The sequence below is a fragment of the Festucalex cinctus genome, chromosome 5 (genome assembly GCF_051991245.1).
Source record: "Festucalex cinctus isolate MCC-2025b chromosome 5, RoL_Fcin_1.0, whole genome shotgun sequence".
NCBI classification, from domain to species: Eukaryota; Metazoa; Chordata; class Actinopteri; order Syngnathiformes; family Syngnathidae; genus Festucalex; species Festucalex cinctus.
In genome coordinates, this window is record NC_135415.1 from 18,749,775 (window position 1) to 18,756,257 (window position 6,483).

At 39.5% G+C, this 6,483-nt stretch overlaps 1 long non-coding RNA gene across 1 annotated transcript in view; it reads left to right on the top strand.

Moving 5' to 3' along the window:
- Positions 1-3,668, top strand: part of LOC144019725 (uncharacterized) — a 39,200-nt gene extending 35,532 nt beyond the window's left edge. Inside the window, exon 4 of the long non-coding RNA XR_013283750.1 lies at positions 3,516-3,668. This is a non-coding gene — a long non-coding RNA (uncharacterized LOC144019725). The remainder of the gene's footprint in view (positions 1-3,515) is intronic.
- Positions 3,669-6,483: the final 2,815 nt, after the last annotated feature.

Below are 6,483 nucleotides of genomic sequence, written 5' to 3' on the forward strand. Positions count from 1 at the left end.
GAGAGGAACTGACAAAAGTAGAAAGTGAATGGCATGGTGAATAAATGTCTTCTCTTCCTGTGTGCCAGTTAGATTTTGATTTGCTTGGCAATTCATGTGCATCTTTATTTGTAGGTGCCCTTTTATTCACTGGTATGCCCTTTTCTTATGGTGTAAAAAAAAAAGGACATGAGACCATAGTCTTCATAAGTGCTTCCACATTGACTAAGTGAAGAAAAACAAGCCCAGTGTTGCTTATCCGGCAGCCACCATGTTTCACCATGGCTGTGGTACTACAACAGTTGCTATGCTAGTCAGTCACCTTTCAACATAGTAATGATCCAGGCCCAAATTCAAAGTAGAGCTGCAGCTAAAGATTACTTCATTAATCCATTAATCTGTCAATCAGCTTGTTCTAATTTCGATCCCTTTATTAAAAATTAGGACATGATTTCAAATTGAAAGTGCAGAAAACGCACACAAATAAATTATTTATGACTTATTACTGGTTTGGTCCGTAACATGTCAGAAAATAGGCAACAATGTTGTTTGTTCATTTAATGTAAAACCATATTTTTGGGTATTGATTTCAACACAAAGATAATGAGTCTGCTTTCATGGAGGATTTACAGAAAGTGGAGAATGTTTACTGTTGAAGCTGAACTTTTGAGGATTCTGAAATTTTTAAAATAAAAAAGGTAGCCCTTCAAACGATTAATCGATTAGCAAAAATGATTACATTTAATTTGATAATCGATTAATTGTTGATTCATCATTGCACCTCTAATCCCAAACAAAATTCTTAACCAGAAAAAAAAAATTAACAGTAAACAGGGAGACTTCACATCTATAACAAAAAATTAGTCATTGGATTAAAAGTCTTCAAGAACAAGTCAAGTTGCCACGACTCAACCGTTTTATGATTACCATGAATGAGAATCAACACAAACATCGTCAATAATGTCTTGGACACACACTGGACAGACATCATAGTTTATACGCAGATGTATCCCGGCAGAAAGAGTGATAACAAGACAGCCTGATTCTGGTTGGATTAATATCAGTTGTTAGCAGACAGACAGACAGACAGACAGACAGACAGAGACAGAGACAGACAGGCCAACAGGCAGGCCAGGCAAGCAGCGTGCGCCCTCGAGGTGCACGGAGTCGGCAGGGTCTCACACTCGACTTGTCTGAATTCGCTGGCCTTCATCTTTTCAAGATGGGCTGAGTTTGCCTGTCGATAGCTGAGGGAGCGCCTGCCAACCCTGAACTGTTCTGTACTGTCAGCTATAAGCATCAGAGGCATTTGTGGAAGAAGAAAGCCCAACCGCAACACTTTTGTACTGACTGAATTCCTGGAAAAAAATGAGGCCAGTTGCTGACTTGTATGTGTGAGGGAGTGACTTTCAATATTTCAAGTTCATGAAAAGATAAATCAGGTTTAACGTTTGAAGTGAACCTGCTTGGAAATGTTGAAAAGAGAGTAATCTATATTGATGTTTTTCTGCATCTGCTATTTGCAGACAAGGACATTGGAAATATGACTGAGAAAGGCAGTCATATTTACTGATTTTCTGCCATGACCTCAGCTGTTGTAAAAGCTATGCATTATGTTCATATTGGGTTGAAAAAAAATGTGTCCGGTAGATATAAAATATACACACCCTGAACAAATGCCAGGTTTGTGTGTAATAAAAAAAAATGGGACCAAGAGAAATCATTTCAAGCACAACAAAAAAGTATCAGGAAGAACCCACAAAGAACAGCTTAACTTTATTTGGGGTCAATTAGGGCCAACTTAAATGACGGCAGATGTGTGCTGCTTTCATTTAGCAGGAGTTTTTTTTTCCTGATCTGTAAATTCTGAACGCAGACATATCCGAAGTTCATTAAGGGTTCATTGAATTTCAAGAACTTCAGTGCCATCCATGTATTGATTTCCTCCAGACAGGACAAAAGCGGCCTCAACGAGAAAGCGTATTTTTGCTAGCAGAACAAAAATCTGACAAGCATTCGAAGGAGATACCAAGTTTTCTCAAGATGGAACCTAAGAGTCGCAGAAACAATGAAAACAGCAGAGGCCTCAGAATTGAACCCTGTGGAACACCAGAAAAATTACATGTAACAAATTCAGTCTCATAATCTTGAGTCATGACCACATCGCCATCCGTGCACGTTGAACTTTTTTTTTTTTCCACCAACAAGATCGTTGTGGTGTTAACATAAACCCTCATTCTCCTTATTTCCTCTTGGAGAAAATAATAAGCAGGTGTAAACTTGAGACACTCCCGAACCATGTGTCCTCAGCTCCCCCCCTTATGCAAAAAAAAAAAAAAAAAAATGTCACTGGTTGTCTTATCAGGTTCTAAAGTATATCATGTAAGACAATACATGTGAGAAGTGCAGCAGGAAGAAAAGGAGAAAAGTGCAGTACGATATGAGGTGCTGGGGCCACTATTGTTACCTTCCACTTCACTGAGACATTCATTGAAGGATCTTACTGTGGGCTAGGAGGTAACTTGAATAGGGCTTCCCCTCCAGACAAAATATACACACACAGGTCATGTGTGTGTTGCGCTCACTGTTGCGGTTGACACTTTTGACCAATCTGAGTCTGGAAAGGAGGGTCCAGAACTTTCTATTGCAAACTAGCTGATGCTTTTTATTGTTGTTGTTGTTGTTGTTTTTACAACAATACATTCTAACGTTTATAATGCCCAAATATTCTACCACAACTTTAATTTGAGTTTACTTTTCTTCACTCTTTATTTTCCGCAGTAACTTTTGTCTTTCCACAACTGACTTTCTGTAGACTTAAACCACCTTTTAGTTAGGTGTTCCAACTTTATTTTGGCAGCCAGCAATGCAGACAGAAATCTGATAAAATGCCCTAAGTATGGCTGGAAACTCCCCCCCTGCATTGTGGGAAAAAAAATTGTATGAATTTTCTAAAGTAGTGGTTCAGTTACTGAATCCATCCAGTTTCCTCTGTGCATTCACCAAACCCTTCTTTCTTCAAAAATATTGTTTTTTCTTTCATATTGAAAACCTAGTTATAGATTACTGGTGAACAAAATGAACAGCAAGAGTAACCTTTTCATCGAATCTGGCTCTCTTCACCTTGAATGCAGAAAGTGTTTTGTTCTTGTATTCCCCATGCCCATGCAGCTGAAGGAAGTGTTCCATTAGTTTTGCTAGCTAGCTAGTTGTTCACTTGGCATTGCAAATCGTGCCGTGAGGACGCTGACTCCATCACTCCACTAGAGAGCACTTTAAAATAGTCACCACTGTTTCTTAAGATGGAACTCATGGGCAGCATGAGATAAAATGAAAAAAGCAGAGGTCCCAGAATTGAACCCTGTGGAACACCATACGTTTTGTTACACATATGAATATGTATTGCATATATTTTTCCAAACACTTTTATTTATGTGTTTATTTTTGCTCAACATAGTTTGTATGACTCATTTGTGGTGTGATTTGTATGTCCAAGCCATAATTTCTTCTAATCATTGACATTTTTTCTGTTTCAGGTGTGTCCTTCCTGCTCAACAACAGGGAAAGACAACATCATCTGGGCTTTTTGATGTCAATCAGCTTCCGTATAACTGCTCAACATATTGTGAACCTGTCTCATTAAGCAATTAGGTCAAGTTGACAGCGAAATAAAACCACTTTTAAGACCAGAGATGTTTCCTTGATTCTTGACATAATTGGGTCCTGTTTGCTGATGACAGGAGCACGCGCGCTGATAAAAGGCGGCAGGTTGATCAAAGCGTCCACATCAAACTGACGCCCGACAGTTTGGAGTTTATCTGGGGGGGAAACTCATAAAATATTTCCCAGCCTGCTTGTGCACAATAAATCCTCTGCCTTGTAAATCAAATGTACCTGTGTGTGCAATATGAGCAACACCATCTGAATATTTTCTTCTTGTGTCGCCAATCACATGCATATATATTTCATTGCATTTCTTGTATTTGCTTCGTGTTTTTGGGGAGGCAGGGAAAAAAAAAAAACATGACGCGATCCAATCTAAGAAGATCAAAAGTAGGTTTGAGAAATTGTTTCATATGAGAAAGGCGCATAATTTTTCCTGCTCTTCTCTCCATTCATCTTCATGTGCCTCTTCATTTCCCCTCTCCTTTTCCGAAGCATATTATTCTCCCTGTCGCTTTCTACTTAACATTCATTCTCACTATCATTCTCCCTCCTTCTTGCCCCATCTTCATTTCCTTTAGCGACATCACTCCTCCCTTCTTTTCAACCGGCGTCCCCTCCTCGCCTCACCCCTTTCTTTCTCTCCCTGGCTTGTCTTGCTCTCCCTCTCAGATGTCACATCAGACGCTCTTGTCTTCCGCTTGCCCTGTCATCACATTTTTTACACAGCCTCATCCCTTAATTGGGCCTGGATCATCATATCATGTACAATACCTTATCGCAAGTAAGGGATGAAAGATGGCCTCCACCTATAGCACTCCCCACCCCCAATACGCTCAGACACTCACATGCAGTCATGATCACACAAACAAGCGCCTCGGTGGCCGAATGCCGCCTCCTGTGCACATTTTTACACCCTCTGTTTACACCACCGACGTCAGTGACAGGCATGACAGGTGAGATGGTGTGTGTGTTTGTGTTCCCCGCACTGTCCAATGATGTTTGGCGGCTCGTGTGATGAGACAAAGGATGCCCCCGAGCCAGCAGTCACATCTACAGCTAACAGGCACACCAAAAAAAGAAGAAGAATTCAGTAAAAGGGGGTTTCGAGGGTTTCCTGTAGCGCAAACAATCATCCATTTGACCGGAAACGACTAAAAAAAAGCAATAAAAATCAATTAGATGTTTAACTTGTATCCGTTGTTGTTGGTCATTTAAAAGACACTGTCAAGCAGTTACTACTGTTTGCTTCAAGGCGCACTCAAAATCTGTCACGTTCATTCTTTCAAAAGTGAGCAGGAGCTAGCCTAGCGGGAGCAGCAAGCAACAATGGCTAGCAAGAACTAGCTGGAGCGGCTAACAAGAGCGGCTAATAGGAGCAGAGGGAGACAAGCGGCGGGACCCCAAATTACAGGACTCACCAACGACCACCTTCCTCTCATTCCCTTTAAATTCATCACAGGTGAGGCGTACGCTCTACATGGCCGAAGCCTAACGGGCTCACTTGCTGAAGTCCATGCAGGAGATCGGCGCACACAAAGTATGTTTGAAAGAAACTGCAAGATCTCCAAGCGATGACTTTTTCTTCCAATCCCAGGATCCAAATTTAATTTCAAATTATTTATATAGATTTTTACAATATCAATGAAATAGCAATTTTCTTCTGCTTTGTTTTTCCCCTGTTATATTAACAAATGAGCCACAGCCCCACAAATATGAGGAACAAATATTGGGTGACATGTCAGCTGCATATGACATACTTGGCTCATCGCAATAATTTTGCAAGTGTAATTTGGTGGCTTCATGATGAAATAGCAGCTCCACAAGTGGCATCTTTATCTTGGCACCATGGTTCTGTAAAGGGGGCGGGGCAGGTAGTGGCTAATCTGCATGTATAGGACTACGCCGCAAAACAGGCTATTTGCAGAAAGACCAAAATTGTGGTGAAAAACTTTACAAAATTCTTGATCTATATTCCATACATATTGTCACAAAAGCTTATCATCGAGGTACCTCTGCGACTTTTGACTTAATTGACTTAAATTTTGACTCTGTGAGACTGTGTGTGCCTTTTAAATTGCATACCTCTTTCTCCCCACTAGACAGCACTGAATTTTATCTTTCTATCACATTTTTTTTTTTAATGAGCAAGTTGTATTCATCTTTATACTTGATTAAAACATACTTTACCCAGATGAAAACTTAAATGCAATGATTCTCAAATTCAGACAATATATTACCAGCTTCAACAAAATGGCAGTGGTACTAAGCTAGCATTAGCATTTAGCATTGTAAACCAGCCGATGTTGGCCATATCTTCTACGTTGGTTTGATCACTGTTACCTCCGGAATTCTCTAAAAAATATACACATATATGGCATGTACAATTTCCAAGTTTCAAGATCACCACCATTAACAACATTTTTCCTAGATTTTACACACATTGGTAAATCTAAAATCCATTTTAGTATACACATGGGCCAAAAATGACCTGAATCAGACTCAATGCACTACTTTAGAACACATGAAACAAATGGCTATTTAGAATATTTTCTTTTGTGTATTTTAGGTTGCTTTGTTACATGTAATCAAATTATTGAGAAAGAATAAAATCAATCATGCTAAATGCTATTCCAAATGAGAATGCAAACGTGAATTTGGAAGTAAAGAGGAAGGAAGTTAGATTCCCTTTTAATGAGTTCATTGTATGAATCACTATGGCAACTGTGTAATTGACATACACGTTGAAAAAAAAAAACATCTGGTCACCCTAGTTATGTTATGTTATGTTATGTTATGTTATGTTATGCTATGCTATGCTATGCTATGCTATGCTATGCT